Source organism: Clupea harengus, chromosome 7 (assembly GCF_900700415.2).
Source record: "Clupea harengus chromosome 7, Ch_v2.0.2, whole genome shotgun sequence".
Classification (NCBI taxonomy): Eukaryota; Metazoa; Chordata; class Actinopteri; order Clupeiformes; family Clupeidae; genus Clupea; species Clupea harengus.
This window is the reverse complement of record NC_045158.1, coordinates 15114033-15135686: the sequence shown is the minus strand read 5'-3', so window position 1 is coordinate 15135686 and position 21654 is coordinate 15114033. Positions and strand designations below refer to the sequence as shown.

Here is a 21654-nt window from a genome sequence, read left to right as displayed (position 1 = left end):
CTGGGCTCTGTCCACAGATCCAGAGAGCAACAACCCACCTCCGCCTCTCCTTCCACTGGAGGAACTGCCTGCCTGCCCCTGAAGTCCCCATGCCTCTCTCTTTCTCTTTCTCTTTCTCTCTCTCTCTCTTTCTCTCTGCCCGGCAAGGCTTGAAGTTTCAGATGAAGAGCTGCCCTTCTCATTCATTATACATGCATGTACTCTGCTGCACACTTCCTTCCTCCTCCTCTCTCTCTCTCTCTCTCACACTCTGACTCTCTCTCTCTCTTTCTCTTTCTTGCTCTGACTCGTTCTTTCTTTCCCTTTTCCAGACAGTGCATCTGTAATAAAATTAATGACATCATTGGCTACACTTTGGAAGAACTACAGTAGGAAAAGTCATACATCAAAGTAAACACGGTGCCGTACAGGAAGAGAGGAGGAAAGGGGGAAAAGAACTTTAAGAAGTATGAGGGGAAAAAGAAATCTTTAATAAGTAATTTGCCCACTATTTTTCCATTCCTCTATGTCACGCATGTGACAAAGGTATCACTGATACTGTGTCATCCAAAAGAGCGAAATGTCATTTCAGTTACATTTTAAAAGATACTCTTGATGTCATTATATTTTTATTTGTATTTATTTATTTTGGCAGGGTGGGGTTGGGTAGAGTAATTTATATAGAGAATGAAAAATATAAAACCCCATTTCTGCAACAGATTAATGTAAGGTTTATTATAAAGTCACGGCAAAGTCAGTTTTTTTATCTGTTTTCTCTTTGTAGATGTCACCTTAATGGCAAGTTGCCTTAGCAACCTGATAGCTAAAGCCCTTTGGAGATAGTCACCCAATTCAGAGGGTTCAGAAAGCCGTCACAATCTTTAAGGTACTAGCCCACAGAGAATGCTCTAAACAGGAAAGCTAAAAGCATCCCTCCCTTTTTTCTACTGTAAATGGTGGCCATACAAAGCTATGACATTTTATGACATCATGGTCTCTGGCAATAATGTGACCTGAAACATACTGTATACATAAAGCAATTAATCCAGTGATTAAAAATTGCTTTCGATGTAGTTGCTTTGAAATAATGTCCAAAAACATCTCTAAGCTGCGAGGCTATCAGCAACAAACAAGTGTGACGTAAACACCAAGCAACGTACAGCACAGCTACACACACACACACATACACTCTTCAGTGGACCTCCGCCTACGAGTCTATTGTGAACGCAGGAAACGCTAAAAATAGGCCGTGTGGTTGTGCGGGGTGGCGTGGGTTGGCCCAGTGGCCGGACCAGACCGGACCCTCCCTAGCCCGGCTCAGCCCGGCTCCGTGTTGAGCAAGCAGCATCAGGGCGGTCAGGTCCAACACGGCCACAGACAGAAGGCCCTCTGTACACCCGTCTCACCGGACAGCGTTTCAGAATGACTCGGCTAAGCTGCCGCCGCCTTTGACAGAGATAAATTGCGTTACACTGGAAAATATTCCAAGTGTAATGCACTCCAATGCACTCTTTTAATTATCTTACACCCCCCCCAAAAAAAAACTAAAACAGCACACTCCTTTCTAGAGTAATGTCCAGCATCAGTTTGTGGCCCATCTAAACCCACCACTGGCTACACACACATGCAAGAAGATGACTCTGATTTTTTTTCTTTTTTTCTTTTAAACAGTCCTTTTCGCCAGCTGGTTTTCAGAATTGTTAGTTGTCACAAGTACCTCTCCCATACAGGACCTCTCCCCAAAATAAAGCCACATTATCGGTTTGCTGGTAATATGGAGAGAGAGACAAGGGAAGAGAGAGAGAGAGAGAGAATCTTTCCCTTGGTCGGCTCGTGGAATAGCCGCTTCAACTCTCCCTGTGTGCCTGTCTATGTGTGAAAAGAGTCACAGATTCAGGTTCAGGCTATATTTGGGATTTTTTTTTTTTTTTTACGACAAGCCCGACCTCATCGGCATCAAACGCGGCGATTTAAAACGGCGCAAAGAAGAGAAACTCTCACGGGACAGCCGCTGGAAATAAAAGCAAATCAGCACACAGTCAAGTAAAATCTAGTGTGTCTAATTATGAAGTGCTGACACAGTCCCAAAACAGCCATGCACACACTTTACATAGAGGTAGCAAAGACAAAAAGACACACACACACACACACACACACACACACACACTGATAGGGAAGCCAAGAAGATTGTAATATTTTGGTTATGATTCTTCTTTGACTTCTCCATGTAAGGATAAATGTGTATTTAGACAAATGGATCTGTTTCACATTCCTATCTGAATGTTTCTCTTGTTCTTATCGCCGTCCATCCTCCTTTCTCCTTCTGTCTTTTCAACCATCTCTCCTTTTCCTTGACTTTTCTGTCTTGCTCTGGCTGTCTCTCTCTTTATATCCCCCGCCTCTCTCTCTGTCTCTCTCTCTCTCTTTCACACTCTATCTTTCCTCCATGTCTCTCTCTCTCTCTCTCTCCTTTCACAGGGCTGCCACCTCGACAGCTCAGGCCAGATGTGGCGTGTTTGCATGTCTCTGGCTTTGAGTCATCGCCTGATGATATGAACCTGTGGTGTGAGCGCCAAACCCTGGAGGTTTTGCCCCTCGCCGGACCACCCAGGGGCTGCTGTGATGCCTGCTCCTGATGGGATTGGGTCAGGGTGGGGGGGGGGTAGAGAGAGGAGGTAACAGGACCTCCCTTCACTGTCTCAGGGCCCAGGTCCGGAGCAAAGCAGCCCCTCTCTCCCAGGCCGAGCCGGGCCAGGCTGAGCCGTGCTGGGCTGTGCGAGGGAGCTGACCTCGGGGGTTACAGGGTCAAGCTCAGGGGCTCTCTCTCGTCTTCCCTCTCATTTTCCTGCCTGCCCGTGCTACCATTTCACAGGCTCTGTTTTCAAGCTCACTGACTTAGTTCAACAGCTCTGCGTCTTGAGAGAGCAAAGTCTCTTGAGCACTCTGCCTGGGGAGCCTGCGCGCAAAAAAAAAAAAACACTCCCTTGGTTCACACACAACATGGAGCTGCCCAACACATGCACACACAGACACAGACACACACACACACACACACACACACACCACACACACACAGACAGACAGACAGACATAAAAACATGTATCTTCACACAGCGAGCCGATGTACAGAGTAGAGCACAGTTAGAGTTCAGTTTTATGCAGAAATATTCTAAAATGTGTTTTACAATACAATTAAACATCAAAGGCGGAGATATTCCTCTGTGATCTCCCACACCCCAGTGAACAAACCCCACACACTCCCCTCCACTTAATGCAAGGAGGGAGAAAAAAAAGTTGCTGAACGTCACAGCTAATTACTAGATAGAGACAGAAGGGGAGCTGGAATCATTATGCAAACCAAGACAGACTCCCATACTGAAGACATTCGAGCAATGTACATCATAATCCATGTGGAGGGGTGGGGGGGATGGGGGGAGGCAAAATTATTCTGCTCCGCTGGTTTATACACTTTATCAACAACTGTGGCCCAAAGAAAGTAAGACAGTTTGCATTTGTACTCACAACAACAACAAAAAAATGTGTGTGCCTCCCTCCTGAAATGAAAGAACAAAAAACTCACAAACCATCAAAGACCGCAGAACTAAATTAACATCTCAGAGACAAACCTAACGAGCCACGGGTCTTTAGGAGCACGCTGTCTGCTCAAGTGATAATGGCAAATGAAGTTTTTTTTTTGTTGTTTTTTCTTTCAGAGCTGTGCAGCCAACACCTGCAGTCAGTGGAAACTTACTGGTCCTCAGCGCAGGGCTCGAGAGCTTGACAGCTTACAGGTTTAGTTTTGAAAAACTAAAACCATTACTAAAACTGCCACCACTAATTTCGACGAACGATTCGTTAGGAAGTGCGTAACACTTTGCCCCCTCCGCTACTAAACAATCATCTACGTGTAACAAAACAAGCCATCTGATTAAATTTTGGTAAAACATGAAATATGAGGGGGCTCTTTGTGCTCAAGATAAATAAGCGGGGACTAAACTGCTAGATGGGCTGTTTTCTTTACCTTCAGGCAAAAAGGGCAATTACTTCTCTATCTACCACTAGATCTTGCCAGCCTGCAATCTGCAAATGAAAGCATTTTCCTCGTGTTTAACTAGGTAAACCCTGCAAGTCCCTTCCAAACATTTCAGACTATTACTAAGCCAAACTCAAAAAGCAGGGCAATACGGCCCATTAAATACTTTGCACCATCGTGAACGCCTTAGATTTCAAAAACGTACTTGTTCATTTAAGGAAATAGGTGTTGGAAAAAATTATGTGCACATATTTGTCACATAATGCTGGTATATTTTCGCGTCCATGAAAAAAGCATTTAGCAGACTTTTTCTGTTTTATTTTTAAGAAATTATATGCTGCCCTGGTAATTGCCCAGATTCACCACACACACACACACGCGCGCACACACACACACACACACACACACACACACACACGCCCACATGCACACACACACACACACACACACACACACACACACTGACACACACAGAGCAGGCGATATTTTACAAATGCCACTCAGCAGGACTTTGTTTTCTCAAGAGACCAAGAAAAAAAAGAAAAGAAAAGAAAAAGAGTGCGATGACTGCGCCTGGCGTGTGCCACTACATGCCCCTGCAATCGGCTCAGGTTCCTGACCAATAAGAGGGCCACGTGACCTAGCTAATCCTTCTTTTAGAGAAGTGTAAGACCGTGTTGTCACTGTTGGTTTTGTGAATCGGCAGGCCAAATCCAGGGTGATGGTCTAGGAGTGACAGCTTTAAGGAGTCCAGGGGTGAGAGGGGAAGCGGTGTGAGCAATGTGCGCGTGTGTGTGTTTGTGTGCACGTGTGTGTGTGTGTGTGTGTGTCTGAGAGAGTCCTGTTTGTGTAGTCGTCAGTCCACATGTGAGTGTGTTCACCTTCCTCCTGAGCAGATTAGCCAAACACTAAATCCCAAGAGAGCAACAGGCGAGTGAGACACACACACACACACACACACACACACACACACACACACAAAGAACAGCTTCATTGATCGTGTTAGGCCAGCTTCTGATGACTTTCAGTGTTTCTGTGTGTGCTTGTGTTTCTGTATCTATTTATGTGTAGGTTAAGGTGCAGGCATCTTCACAAGTTTGTCTGTGTGCCAGGAAGGATGCATGTGTTAGTGTGTGTGTGTACATGAGCAATTTGTCACATGCAAGGTAAATATAATATATAATATAATACAATTATTTTGGTACGAGATTCACTGAAAGTTAAATTCCTACAGGTTGTATCTGATGATTAATATAAATAATGTATTATCAAGCAAAAAAGCAATCTAAAGTGTTTACACAATCTGTTGCATCTCCCTTTCTCAACTCAGCTCAAGTAAAATGACCCCTAAAAGCCTACACTGCCTCCTAAAAGTTGTTTAATCATACTACAATTTCCTTACAAATTATTATTGGTCACATGCACAGAAAATGACTAATTTTTAGTTATCAGTAACACGCCTTACTGAAAAGAACATGAACATTTCACGCAGACAAAAAAACAAACAAAATATGTTAATATTATATACATGTTGTTACCTTTCACAATTATACAAAAAGTGCCAAAACAATTACGGCCTATTATCTAATTCAACAACAATATTTTGTGCTCATCCTTAAAAAAAATATCAGATCAGAATGATTCTTAATTCGCTCGCCGTCTAAAAACCCAAGTTTGTCCATCATCTGCAAACGGGCATGCAAGAACTCAACTTTCTATTTGTCCTTTAGTCCACAGGAGAGCTAATGTGCCTGAGTTTTGTTTTCAGATAACATATTCTCCTGCACAAAACCCACAAGGCCATCAGAAAATATGAGTTTGATATAAATTCTCGGGAGTGCAGTTATAGAGTTTAAGCTACGCCCCTGTGTCATGAGCCTGTCGTACACAGTCCTCTGAGGCAGATGCGACTCTTAAGTATTTCTGTCTGGTGAAGGGGCCCTAACTTACACATGCATTTAAAGGTGCTCTTACACAGGTTACTAAATTCCCCCATCAGGTTTCTGACGTTGAACAAAGCCAAAGTCATCCTTATCACTGTCACTTGTCAGTTAGCTCACTGATAATGTTGGATTCAAATCTAGATTTGGAAGGCTTTTCATGGTAATAATATCCTTCCAAAGATCACACCGCAATTGAACAAGACATTTATGTGGAACTGAAATTACTGTTTCTTTTTTATCTGTGACTGCTACCTGGTGACAAACTTTTGGTCTGAGAGCCGTTTTGGTAAATGAGATAAAAGTTAGGTGGTGGGCAAAGGCAGGTTTGTTGGCAGTACACGTTTGTTAAATATCAGTGTGAAGGGGTGCAGTTTGTATTTGTCAAATAAATAAATAAATATATATAAATATATATATATATGTCCCTCAATCTGAAAATAATTAGTGCAAATCTGACATTGAAAAGCATAGGCCTGAGTGGCATTAAATTCAATTATAGAGTTGATATCAATATTACAACAATGGACCGCTAAAATATCTGACTGGTATCACTTTTCGAACAACTAATTTGTTACCGAATTCTATCTCTACAGCTGACCCATCCTAATCTATCTGTAATGTAAATTAAACAAAATCACGGTAGCCGTTATCAAAGCAAGAAGACACCTGGCTAGGCATTCATATCCTATATATCTAGAGAGGTAGTATGGAGTGCTTTTAAGTGCAAAATGTAGTTGATATTATGGAAACCGCACACTACAAGGTCAAAGCAACAGTGAAACCCAAAAGCAGCCACGGTTCCGGTTCTTGTCGATCCCACTGTATTATTTTATCTGTCTGTATGCCGCTTTTATACTGAAGTGATACTATTGTCGCCACAGAAAACACTGTCATCGAATGAAGCACAACTTTCCATGAGGTAAAATATGGTTCAGGCGTTTCTTGCGATTTTACAACAGTTTTCTCGCTCGTAACCACGTTAACTAAAGAAATAAGTTACAACGAAGCTTGTTTAAATGAGATCCCGTGTATCGGAAGAGTGCAGTGATAACATGTCTTATATTTAATATCGTTACTTACTTCATTCTGGATGAAATGTGTCCGGTAAGTGCGGGGGCAACCACAGGCCAGGAGCTGAGAGGTTTTTGTCCGGGCGAGTGACAGTCTGAGCGGACAGGAGAAGCCGACTGAGTGCGGGATAGACCGACTCGCACAAAGATGCACACTTAAATCCAGCCCAGCAGAAACACAACTAAAACAACACGGACAAAGAGGTGTCCCTCTCTAAAATGTCACCAAAACTACAGGCTTTGTCGTCGGAATGCTGTTTTCAAATGGAAATGCAAGGACTTCGCGTTTCGTTAATCTCCAGCGCTGGATGTCTGGAGCTACTGGGAGGAATGAGCACGCCGTGAAGATACTTGCTGCTGATGATGATGTTGAGGACTGCTCCAGTTCTCTCTCCTACAATCCCAACCAGCGTCTCTCCCTCTCCACCCTCTCAATGTTGCCGAGCGAAATAATCGGTTTTACTCCTGAAGGGGGGCGGGCTCAGACGCCGATCGCTGAAGTATTTTAATGAAAGGAAGAGTTGATATATTACATTGTTATTGTCATTTACAATGAGATAAAGTAAAGTGTGCAAACAGTGGAAGAAGCTCAGAACAGCGTAGAATTTCACCCTGATGCGAGTTATTTTTTTATTATTATTTGGTTTGTTTATTTGTTTCATGCAGACAAACTTCCCAGAGTTTATTATCATGAATATTGTGTTAATTTCTGTGTCCCTTTGTGTGAATTAGCCCAATCCACTCATCTGAATAGAATAACAGCATTCTCATGGAGTACATGAGTAATTAGTAAGCATACTCTGTGGTCGTTAATGAAAAGAAATAAGGAAATATTGTAATGCTTTTTGACTACTTGAAAAGTTAATTCCATGAAATTCTATTCCAAATGTATTTTTTGTTTGTTTGTTTGTTTGATTGATTTTATATATGTTACATGCCTCCGATTTTCTTTGCCTTGTGCGAGCCTACCAGAAGTTCTCAATCTCCGCCTGCCAATCATTCAGGAGAGCTCTCTTATCTCTGGAGATAAGGCCTGACACAGATGCTAAGCATGAGGAAATTACACCAAGACTTCACCCCTAATGACATGATTTCACAACAGCCTGTTCACTAAGTGCACAGATAGCAATTTACACCACGAGTGTGTATGCCTGCCCAGATTAGACGGGGGAGGGGTGGGGGTGGGTGAACATACAACTATCTACACTTCTTAACGTGTAGTTATTGGTAATTAATTATCGGACATGCCTACCGCAGAGCTGGATTTTGAAGAACAATGCCAACACCACACCACTGAAACCTTGCTGGGCCTGTGGGCTACCTTGCATGACACCGTTTACCCCCCCAACCACCCCTGCCGCCAATCTCCCTGCCCCCGCCCTTGCACCAGGCTTCGGTGACAGGCCCATGACAGGAAGAGGTAAAACATGAAATCAGTTAATGAATTAATCAGGCTCTCTAATCTGCCCATCAGACTGCAACCGGATCCCGACGGTGTCTCCTTACCCGGGATACCACCCTTAAGGTCACATGACACTTTAATCTTGAATTGCATTTCCACCTATCCCCAGCGCCATGATAATCAATAGGCTGTGGTTCCTCACTTGGTTGGCTCCCGGCTGGAGGAGTGGGTATCGAGGCATCAGCCCTGAGCTCAGTCCACCAGGGACTCCGAAGAGAACCTTTTAGGTCTCGCAAGACTGTTTACGTGCACTTCTGTAGCCATAGTTAAGGTAACAGTTACGATATTAGTCAAGACATTATGTGAAAATGCACACACACACACACACACACACACACACACACACACACACACACACACACACACACACACACACACACACACACACACACACACAGACACACACACACACAGACACACACACGCACACACATACACACTTACACAAATAATTTAATTTTCTTAGTTGCGATGCATTCACTTTATCGTATTGCTTTATTACAGAATTGGTTCGTTTTGCTGATCTGTCACCCTTTGCACTTACCACATAAACAACGTCCTCTGTCAGTCTGCTGTCATCCAGCTCGTAGTCTCCCAGGTTCTCCCAGCCAAGGCAGGTCGTCATTCACTTTAGCTCCTTTGTTCCTCTCTTTCTCACCTGGTTAAAAAAAAAACATAACATCATGGAACAATGTGAGTTAAACCAGAGAAATGTATGTATGTTTGTTTGTCTGTATGTCTATGTCTGTCTGTCTCTATATCTCTATGTATGTATGTGTGTATGAATGTATGTATGTATGTATGTATGTATGTATGTATGTATGTATGTATGTATGTATGTCTGTGTGTCTTCATGTATCACTGCATTTGTTTTTTTATTTCACTGTAGCTGCATGAGTTCAGCTGCCGTGATGAAAGGGGCTACAAACGGACTAAACAGGTAAACTCTTTTTAAAGAACTCATGCATATGCATGCAGTGGGCAGGATGGATGATTAAGGGAAACAGTTACTAACATTACGGTGCATTCCATTCAATAAGCTCTTTTATTATTGTCTGTCATGATAATATGGCTACTTATAGTCTTCATAATTACTACTGTACCATACTAAATTAGGTTTACAGTAACTTTGTTAACCGCTAGGTACAATGACCTTTCGTTTATGTATTTATTTTGCCTTTACACACTAATCTTTTAGCTTACTGGAACATGCAGTGTTCATAGAGTAACCTGTTGTTAAATGAGCTGTCATGTCTGAAAGAAGCCAACGCATTGTGTAGGCCAGCCCGCTATGTGTGTGTGTTTATAGTTAAGTGGTACCACTAGATCCTGTTTGTTGCTCTCTGTTTTTTCACAGAGATCTACGAACTTATTTGTAGGGGACATTATTCTGTGGGTACAAAGTTGACATATTTACATGTGAAACACCAAGCAAAATTGCCTTTCTTTCCCTCCAGACTCGAGCCGTCCCCCTTTCACCACCCTCTGGAATGTGGAATTTTGGTAAACTAATCCACTAACCATGTTTTGGTAATCTAATTTAGGGGAGTGATATGGCAGGTCCGCCATGCAACTTAAGCAGGGTCAAGGAGCAACAGCATACAGCCAGTTCTTTGTTTGTTTGAAATGAAACATAGAGTCACGTCTTGATGAAGAGGATTCTTTCTTAGTGAAATTCAGTTACCTGTATGAATTGTTGTTGAAATTGAAATCGATGAAGGTGCATTAATGCATGGAAATGCATGGAAATAATTATGGACTGTATTTGGTGGGATTCATTCCAATATCCCTTTTTGCCAATCTCTCTCTCTCTCTCTCTCTCTCTCTCTCTCTCTCTCTCTCTCACACCATTCATTTTACCCCTTGTTGCTCCCTGCTAGGGGAGGGGGGGGGGGATCCCAAACTGAAACTGTTTGGCATGAACTCGGGATTGACAGGCTGTTTTCCAGCAACTTCAAAGTAGAAAGGAAACATACGCTGAAGTGATTATGCAATTGCAAAGAGATGCAAAACACACACAAGCATTCCCACACACACACACACACACACACACACACACACACACACACACACACACACACACACACACACACACACACACACACACACACACACACACACAAGCACAACCTGAGCTGTCAGGAAGGTAATTTTTAGAGAGGTTTTGGCAGCAGTGGGTGTTGCAGGGAGGTGGAGGAGCAAACAGTAGGGGAAGGATAAACACAAAACAGTGGCGGTTGACACCGATACGGCCCAGCATTGTGTCGCCCCATGGTTCTGGCAGTGGCCACACGCAACCTGCGTCTCGTGGCCCAATATCGCCTGTCTGAAAATGAACCTCGTCGCGGAGACAGAAAGGCAAGGGGAAGGAACAGGCCCCGATTTCCTCAGATCAAGATAAACATCCACACACATTTTCCTTGGCAAACAGGAACAGCCGAGGCTCCTGCGCATACGCGCGTGTGTGTGATCTGTTGTCGATGGCGCTCGTGTGAAAACACAATCTGGCCGTCACAGCTGAGAGTGTTGTTAAGGGGCTCAAGCCCTCCTCTCGGGGGTGGGGGGGGGGGGATTTTAGCATCCAGGCTACAGGTCTGATGATCTTTTATTAATCAAGATCTGTTCATACCACAAGTCTGTTTTTCTCTCTTCATGCCTGTACACGCTCCCCCTCTTTCTCTGTCTTCCTTAATTGTGCAAACAGAAACCCAGTTTAAGGTTGATAAATAGATGTCAAAAATGATAAAGAAAGTTGCCATTTTTTAAGTTTAATTTGGGTGGGGTATTGGATTAGGTTGTAGTTTCATATGCCTTATTAATGAAGCTTGTAATAAGGCTCATGGAGCATAACATTTGGCAATTAAATCTTTTGAATCATAAAACTATATAATTAGGTAGACTAGGACTGCTGGAAGGACCTTCAATTAACATTTCAGTACAGTGTGCACATTGTTTGAAACCATGGAACAAAGAGAAAAAAATCTCCCTTTCTCTCGCTCTCTCTCTCTCTCTCACACACAGACACACACACACACACTCATTTGGTATACAGACACACATCTACATCTATTCACATATTTATACATGAAAAGTGATGGTCAATAACCCTTTGATTTGAATAACAGAAAACGTGCTGTGAAGGTGCATGGTTCTGGTGCAGGCCCCAGTGGCATGAGGTCACTGCAGGAATCCATAAAAACCATGTACGAGTTTGTAGCACACACATGCCGATTGTACCGCCTGACCCCCAAGCGCAGGGAACTGCGCCGGGCTCAACAAACACCACAATTCATTCCCTCTTACCATCTCCTCATATGCCCTTAAAGCTATCCATCAAGAGGTGGTGGAACATTTTTACTCCACACAATGCGGAGCAGCCCCAACTCTATTCTCTATTCATGCATACTCACTCCCGGTTTTTTTTCTTCCTTTTTTCTGCAACTGAGCCATGAGGCGCGTACGTTTTTTTAAACTTTTAATAGCATTTCGATGCCCGAAAAAATTACTAAACGTTTAATAGACAGAGAAAGAGGGGTCGCGCAGCAAGCCTCTAGTGTACAAAATTGGAATGTGGGGGAGTGGGTGATGTTCGGAGGGGTGAGGTAGAAGTTTAAAAGGCTACTCTGCGTTTTTTGGGCTTTTCAGTCAGGCACAACCACAAGACTTGCGGAGCGTGACGGGTGGGCTTAGAAAAGAAACAAACGCGATGCCTTTTGTCACTTTTTTGAGGTCGTGAAAAACAAACGAGAGCTATAGCGGCAGACAGTGAGCTGGACGCCGGACAAATTTGATCATTTGCGCGCTGTGTTGGGCAAACAGTGGGGCCCACACGCAACACCTCGGATTCATTATGGATGAGCCACAAGCATCACAACAAAGAGCAGGCTTTTGTCCGAGGCGGTTTCCCCTTTCATCGCCAAACTCCCGAGTGGAAATTGCTGCCGAGCTGCCCGTTGCTATTGTGATCCCCTGCCAAGCCACTCCTGGGTGAGGCCTTCTCTGTTTGACCGCCTGAACTCCCCCCCCCCCCCCCCCCCCCCACCAACTCTCCTCTTGTGCAGCCCACAAGTATAGTGTTGTCTATGTAATGTAACAAAGACTGAGTATGACATTTGTACTGTGAATGACTTGTCAATTTTATTGAAAAGGTGTGTATTACGGTAAATATTTCACTGTCAGTGTTGTATGGATTTATGCATGGTTACTGAAGTTTTAAGGCAGGGAGAAAGCAATGCACTTAACTGTGATGTGCCTGTGATTATCTTCTCAACCACTAGGGGTGCTCTAGAACCTTTCTGAGAACAGAATCTGTGTTATCCCAGTTTCATGGCCATTGTGTGATTTCAGCTGACAAGAGAAGTCTACCAGGAATATTATAGAATATTTTTTTGTGTGCATTTTTCTTTCTTTCTTTCTTTAAATCTATCTATCTGTCTATCTATCTATATATATATACCTATCTATCTATCTATCTATCTATCTATCTATCTATCTATCTATTAATACAGTACTATTCTGACAGGGGCCTTTCCAGGAGAAATCCTGGTGCAGCAGCTTTTTGAAGGGTGGATTTTTCAGAATGGTTTCAAAACATTTACATAAACGTCCACCCCGTCGCAACAGCTCATTACCCCTGGAGTACATTTGCTGTAAACTCCAGCGGCCAAGGACTGTCCTCTCCTCCCCTTCCCCCCCGGTTTCATAGTATATTTTAGACCGAAACTCAAAGTTCCCTTTGTCTTGCTATTACTTCATATGAAGAAAAAAAACGGCAACCACTACCTCTGTAATGATTTTTCCTCCTTTGAATGTTTGGAAAATAGTTCACTCACAACTGCTGTGCAAACCGACACACAATTATTTCACTGTTCCAGCTCTCCTGCTCCTGCACTTTTTTTCTGTCTTTCTTTCTTTTTTCTAACAGAGCCAATAAAAAAGATGCCAACATGACATTTTTCTGTCTCCAGACAAAGGGTGCCAAGCGGTGTTTCCGCAGGTTGCGCAGAAGCTGTGCCCGACAGATGTTGTGCATTACAACCTGGCAGTGGAAAAAACTACCTACACGCCCTGAGCGTTTAACAAAAAAAAAAATATACTGGCGATAGTCCCTCAACCAGGTGGCAAAGGCGCAATGTCATCCTGCCCACCTTATACCTGACTTAATGGTATAACACTGCCTCTGAACACCTTGGTAACTAGCGATATCAGTGATATTATATATATTAAATTATATCCAAATCAACTTAGAAATTGGCAGACAATTGCTTCATAGCATTCCCCAAGAACACGTTGGTGCCCTTACACTCGCTGAAATGCATGCCCCCGAAGACTGTGCTTTCTACACACACGCACCTATGCCACCATGCGGGGGCACACACGCAAGGCAATGCAAGTGTAAAAGCAGCAGTAGGGTTGCAGTGCTGTGTGTGTGTGAAGACTGCTACTGTGTGTAAAGAGGAGAGCAGAGAGGGTAAGGCGCTTGACAGTGGCAGTACCGTGAGGCTGGGGACCATGGTGCCATGTGCCACAGGCCAGAGTGGAGGGGGGAAAGCAGGCATCCTCCCTGCATTATTCAGAGGGGTCCTGAGAGGCTGGAGCACTGGCGTGACACACCAGACCCTGTCACTTCAGGCACCCAGACCCAGCCTCGGCCTCATGGACACACACACACACACACACACACACACACACACACACACACACACACACACACACACACATACACACATACACACATCCACACACACACAGTGATGCTGTGGCGTGGACACAGAGGGCTCACACACACACATACACACACACACACATCCACACACACACAGTGATGCTGTGGCGTGGACACAGAGGGCTCACACACATACACACACACACACACACACACAGTGATGCTGTGGCGTGGACACAGAGGGCTCACATACACACACGCACACACACACACACACACACAGTGATGCTGTGGCGTGGACACAGAGGGCTCACACACACACACACACACATACACACACACAGTGATGCTGTGGCGTGGACACAGAGGGCTCACACACACACATACACACACACACACACACACACATCCACAGTGATGCTGTGGCGTGGACACAGAGGGCTCACACACACATACACACACACACACACACACACACACACACACACACACATCCACAGTGATGCTGTGGCGTGGACACAGAGGGCTGACCTGCTTACAGAGGCACAGCTGGCGCGTGGGCCGAGAGGAAATGGGGCAACTGCTGCCGGTGTCTCCACTTGTCGCTCACACGCTTTTCTCTCCTTCCCTCTCTCCTCCTCCTCTCTCTCTCTTTCTCTCTCCCTGTCACTGTCATTCCTTCACATTTGTATCTGTTCGCTCTATTCTTCAGCTTGTCTTTATTCTTCCTTCTTTCCCCCTCCTTGATCGCTGCCTCTCTGCCTCCTTCTCTTTACCTCTTTTCTTCCATTACACAGCACTACGGTCTCTCCTCTATGGCCAGCCTATGATAGTGAGGTGTCCTCCTCCATGTCACATCACATTTAAAAAAGTCAGGGTAACAGCGGAGGCAGTGGAATACATACTGGAATATGTAAGAGAATAAAGATGTACAGGAATGGGAGGTGGCGGATCTTGACATGTGAAGTGTAGTGATTCCGGCAGGCATGGAGAGATAAACACACACACACACATACACACACACACACACACACACACACACACACACACACGCACCACACACATGCACACATACACACAGTCCCACCCACACACACACACACAAACTCTCCCCCACACGCACTCACACGCACTCACACACGCACAGACACACACACACACACCAACTGTGTACGCAGACAGTGGAGCGGAGCCCTGACTGAAACCCGGCAGCGTCTAAGCCTCTTTGTGCCTCCAGTCTCACCCAGACTCATTCTTATTCAAACGAGATCAGACGGGAGGCAGGCAACTGAGATTAGCCGCAGATCAAAAGGCTGCGCGGCGCAGCACGGCACGGCCCGGCCCGGCGCGGCGCTCATGTTTTTGTGGATTCGGTCTGCCCCAGCCCCAGCACGTTAAAGGGGGCAACGGCGGAGTGAGCATCCACGACGTGCAGCGGTGGCATCTCCTCTGAGGCACACACCAGAGGGGGACGAAAAAGAGAGCGAGAGAGAGAAAAGAAAGAACGATGGGGGGTGGGTTGGCGAGGAGGAAAGAGGGGAGAGAAAGAGAAAGACAATGAGTCGGACTTTGAGACAGACGTGGTGTATTAGAGAATGAAATTATGAAGGGGCTGAGGGGATGGGAGGGAGGTGGGGGTGGGAGAGAAGCCTGGCCTGCTAACCCAAGCAATTACAGTGGAACAAAGATACTTCTCCTTTCCATGCTGGGGGAGATAAAACTGCTTCCATGTGTTTAATACGTCTCAACTCACCCAAAATTTGTTTTAAATATGAAATGCTCTTTCTACAGACAATAACGCTTCTCGTGTAACCCAAGAACCGAACATCTGGATCTCCAATACGCAACACGACTACCGCAACCACCCCAAGAGCCATACGACAGTGGCAATCATATAAATAGCAATCCACACACACACACACACACACACACACACACACACACACACCCACACACACACACACACACACACACACACACACACACACACACACACACACACATACTTTAATACAAGCTTTACATATTCTATGACTAATATTTATAGGTGTACCACAAGTCAGGCAGGTGCCCCCCCCCCCACCTCCCACTTCTCCCCAGCTCCATCCAGTCCAATCCTGGGCAGCAGTAGATGTTTGGGCTCTGACTGGTCTGATCACTGGCGGTTGTAACGGGTGTCTTCTGTGTGGTGTAATCCTCAGTTCTTGAATGGCTTAGGCGAACCCACGTGAGGCAGTGTTGTAGTTAGTGTAGCCTGGGGCTGATTAGAGGTCAGAGAGCAGAGCAGAAGCACCAGAGGAGCCTGACAGTACCACAGAGGGTTGGGGGGCGAGAGGAGGGGGCCGGGGGCGCAGGATTGAGGAGGACGAGGACAGTGGGTGGTGGGTGGAGCAGCAGTGGTGGTGGTTGGAGAGGTGGGGTGGGGGGGTTAAATGGTGAATAGTGACAGAGGCACAAGCAAGCAAGGCAACTGGAACGGATGTGAAAATAAAAAAGTTCCCTAAACTGCATGCCATGGGGGGCAGGAATAAAAAGTGGGATGTTTATAAACTGGTTCTCTGTCTATCTGTCTGGATTGCAACCGAGATTTCACGGCAAAAAAAAGGGATTTGGGATGATTTATTGACCTATGAAAATCATTTAGCTCAAAGTTGCTCAAAGACAGACAAAATAAACACTGACAGTGTCTGAGTGAGAGGTGATGTATTTAACCAGTTACTACTGTGTTTTAGTACCTCCTTCACAAGTCGATTGAGGACAAGTCGACTGCGTCCAGTCTCACCTCTACCTCTGCTATTTCCTTTTCAAAAATCAATCCCATATCAAATCTCCGCCGGCTTAATACGGATTTCCTTTTTTGTTTTACAGTGTTTGCCAGGCATGTCAAACGGGGCCCGGGGTCTGGGTGACATAAATTGCTATTGAATCTTCCATGGCCATTCAGGCTGCTGCCTCAGGGGCTAAGTCATTTCTAACGCAAACAACATGTTGGAGCCCCGTTGTTCGCACTCACACATCACTTCAGTTTCAACAAGCAGGTGTTCAGTGCAATTAAATGTACAAGAACGAATAACCCAAGCTGACTGCAAACGGTGAAAAAACACCTACTGTTGTTAATGCTTGACACTGAACATTTTCTAAACGTGAAAAAATTGGATGTAATAAATATATCTCATCTATAACGCAGGCATCTGTGTCAGAAATGACCTTTTTCTAATGTTTATCTTTTTTCGCATTTTACCCTGATTATCAGGGTTAATCAAGATGTTTGCAAGGTTATTTTTGTTCTGAATAAGAGGACTGAAGAATCGGTCTGCTGTTTCCAAAGATCCAATCCAAAGTGAAACCGTACACATTGTAGGCCTACTACACTACACCACTATAGAGGGGCATCTGTAAAACTTCAATGAAAAAAAATAGAAGTGAAAAAAATTAATAAATAAATAAGAGGAGCAGGATAGGAGGGATAAGAGCAAAATTCAGTAAATGTGTTACTTCAAGGGGGCATTTCTGCCCTAAACCCTCCTTAATTTGACACCCTGAAAGGGCATTGTTCTGAGCAGTGACTGGCAGCAGCTTGACGTTGGTGACACACAAGCTAAACTGTACCAGACCTTTGACACGACTCAGCCTCGCTCAGACTCCAAGCTCAGAGCTACCTGTAGCTAATCCGCCGTAGCTCTGCTCAGCTCTGACACAGGGCGTAGCGCCTATGTCGTACATCATCACATAGATCGCTTAGTCACTAGATTTTGAATTTCTTTTCCACCGACAAAATCCACCCCACCCAACCCCCCCATTTTCAAACCCCCTCAGCTCATCATCAGTGTGAGGGAAAAAAGGAAGAGAACTAACTCACCCACACGGTTCCTCTGCTTCCCCAGGAAGATCCACCCTTCAGTTCCAGCTGCGGGCCAGCCCCATCAAACAATCGCAGGCTCAAACAAAAACGAAACAAAAAAAACAGCAACCGAAAAAAGAATTAAAGTAAAGAAAAGAAAAAAGACAAGACAACAAACTTCAACAAATAATCAAAAGAAAAACTACTGAAAGAGAAAGAGGGGGAAACAAGTTAAAAGAGATGACCTGCATGAAGTAAAGCCAGACCAGCTGGCTTTGAATAGAAACACCCGCAATATGGGTGGTGTGTTCCCCGACCCTGTCTACACTGACTCACTGCCCCTTCATAGAGACCCCCCCCCCCCCCCCCTCCCCCAACACCACCACCACCATCTCAAAAAAGTGACCTGTAAGATTTGTGACCCACTGGTACGAGCTAAAAGCCAGCACCCTCCCCACCTGCTCCTGCCACTCGCTGGTATATTTAGCCCCTCGGAGGTATCAGTGACATCCAGACCTTTGTACATGCTGGCATAAGCGCCCCAGGATTACAGGCTCTCTAAGAATGCTGCCATGCCGCCTGGCATCCAGAGACAAAATGAAAAAAGGGCAAAATGCCCCCTCCACCCACCATAACCCATCACCCACACTTTATCGCGCTCCCTCTCACACACACACACACACACACACACACACACACACACACACACACACACACACACACACACTCATAAACACAAGCCGTAGTCTCCCTATCCAACACATAAAAGCTGAGAGAAGCCATGACTCGCTCTGTAAGTGGAGCATTTGGAGAACACTGCTGTAGACAACATGAAAAAAAAATGAAACACACATCTGAACATTGCTGATAAATTAAATAAGGCAGTCAGGTATGTAAGGCACCTGTCACAACGGGGACCCTAACGTGTTTACATCAGTGTCACTTGGAGCGCATTTGCATAGAGGCTTTAAAAACGTGACAAATGAAATTAACAGAATGTGCTATGAAAGTCTTCATTAATATGCACACACAAAGAGGCATATTAGGCTATAAATCATGTAATGTCTGCAATCTGTTAACCAAAACATTGTGAAGCATAAGTCCATCACAACTTAGGAAAAGAAAAACTGATGTTAAACAAAGTGGACTTCTCGTTCGTCTCAGGAAGGTGTCAATCTCATTGGGCTTTACAGTAAATTGCTGAATTTATTTTAGGACTTTTAAAGCACATGTTCAACTAAAGTGATGCAATGCAGGCAAAGTGATATTGATAGGTTTTATTAGTTTATATCCACACAACGAAACTCACCTCAATTACAACGTCTATTTGCAGACATGTGATATTTATTTTGCTAAGGCAAGCAGATACAAGCAAAAATGTATTAGCGATAGCATCATAGATAGCTCCGTTCTTTTTTTTCTTCCTCTAAACCAGGAGTGGAAAACCTTTTCATTAAATCACAAAGTAGCGGGGAATCCATCTCACTTTGTGCGACAGCATTTGTATTGACCGTGTAATAATGTTTGTGACTTCAGACCGCTAATGTGCTTGTTTCGGAATGAGGACGTCTTTTGGTCCCCCACGGCTAATGTGATTGTGAGGTGAAATCGACGGTAAAGGGAAGTCAGAGTGCACTTTCACTAACACTATCGAAAGGGGATTCCATGCCGTGGTGAAACTATTAGCACAGAAAATAGAACTGGGAAAATTCATGTCAAAAGAGCTTTCTATAGGAAAACCCACAAAAATCACTCTCACTCTGCAGTGGATTTCTCCGTTTCTATCATCCTTTCGTTTTTCTCTAGCTTTCTCTAATTCATGTAACAATGGACACACAAGGGCAAAGAAAACATCCCAAATCTTTCCATCTGTCAAACAACAGATTCCATGATCCAGCCCTCTACTGCTAAGCCATGACAGTCCTTTGTATGTGTGTGTGCGTGTGTGTGTGTAAGAGAGAGCGTGCGTTTTCTCCCTCTCATTTTCTCTGTCTCACTCCCTCTTAAATCAAATCAAATCAAATTATGTTTCATTGGTGTAAATGAGTCATTTCTGTTTTGCTAAAAGTATATGTATGAGGTAAGGGAACATAGGTTATGCTGTACATTATATATCTATATCACATTTGTCAGAACCTTAGTTTTACACAGCCCTCTCTTTTTCTGCCTCTCTCTCTGTTCCTCACTCTCCATCTTTCTCTCCCTCTTCCCATTCCGTCCCTCCACCCTTTCTCTGTCTCTTCCTCTGACTCTCTCTCTCTCTCTGTCCTCTATCTCCCTCTCTCCTGTCTCTCTGTCTCTCTCCACAGGGGCCTTTTTCAGTGTGTGGGGGACAGCGCTGATGAGGAGCCTGTCTGTCTGCGTGGCCGGGGAGAAGAGGCCGAGTGCGGCAGCGCTCCGGCTGCAGCGACGCCCGATAAGCAACCACAGGAGCCAGCACGGCTCCCGGAGAACACCACGTCCCTCACTGCCCCCTCATGGGGAGTGGCTGGCCTCAGCAGACCTGTGTATGTGTGTGTGTGTGTGTGTGTGTGTGTGTGTGTGTGTGTGTGTGTGTGTGTGTGTGTGTGTGTGTGTGTGAGAGAGAGAGAGAGAGAGAGAGAGAGAGAGAGAGAGAGTGTGTGTGTGTGTGTGCATGTTCCCTGTGTGTTCATGAGCATATATGAGTGTGTTTGCTAGTCTGTATGTGTGTGTGTGTTTGTGTTGTGAGTGTACATGGGTATGTGTGTGAAATACGTGTGTGTGTGTGTGTGTGTGTGTGTGTGTGTGTGTGTGTGTGTGTGTGTGTGTCACACTACAGCCCCGCAGACGCCATTGGCTGAAACAAAAACAAAAAAACACAAAGCTTTCCGTTGTCTGGGAGATGACGGGCAACAAGAAACAAAATATGGCATCCCTTCTGAGTAGCCTTTGGGTCTGTGTTTGCTCGCACTGCTTCTTTCTGGCAACTGGAGTTCTGTTAAATCATCAACAGCTTATTAGCGTAATTACCCTAATGACCCCAGTGACATATTTAGGGGAGGATCGGCGTGATTTACATACGTGTTTACAGCATCCCTGCTGCTGTTAGGATTACAGAGTGCAGCTTGAAAAAAGACTTGTGAAAGCACCACAGTGGTGAGGTGTTGCTGTTTGGGATCTTTGAGAGTTTTGTTTAGCGACCGGAGTATATACCGGCCTTTTTTCTTTTGTTGGTCTTACGCCGTCTGGAAGAGAGCAACACAAATGTGGAGAGATGGAGATAATGAGTGAGAGAGGGGAACGAAAGAAAGAGAGAGCGAGAATAAAAAAACAAATGACATCGAAATCATTGATTGAGGCGAGTGAAGGACTCAGAGAAAAGGAGAAACAGAGAAAAGAGAGAGAGAAGGCCGCTGTTTCTTTCTCCTCTGTACCGTGTTGGATGAGAGGGGCCCCTCTCTGCCCTCCCCTCCCCTCCCCTCCTCTCCTCTCCGCACAAGGTCGCTCTGTGTGTGTTCAGCTCCGGGGAGAGCGCCACCCCGTCACCGCAGGAGCACAGAGGCCTAAGCACCGACGAGGACCTGTTTGTTTTTCAGGAGGGCCCCACAATCTGATAAAAACAGGGACACTGGACGAGAAAGATAGAGGGAAAGCGGGAGAGAAAGTGGGAAAGCAAATGAGAGGGAGGCAGAGAGAAAGA

The 21654-nt window shown here is 44.9% G+C and overlaps 1 protein-coding gene across 8 annotated transcripts in view; it reads right to left on the bottom strand.

Moving 5' to 3' along the window:
* The window catches only part of mef2cb (myocyte enhancer factor 2cb), a 73166-nt gene extending 65621 nt beyond the window's left edge, over nucleotides 1-7545 (bottom strand). For 2 of the 8 annotated variants that reach the window (XM_031570643.2, XM_031570648.2), the window contains exon 1: nucleotides 7036-7545. The gene's annotated coding sequence lies outside the window, so the exon portion shown is untranslated. The remainder of the gene's footprint in view (nucleotides 1-7035) is intronic. The other 6 variants (XM_031570642.2, XM_031570644.2, XM_012828643.3 and 3 more) reach the window with 4 other exon arrangements.
* Nucleotides 7546-21654: the final 14109 nt, after the last annotated feature.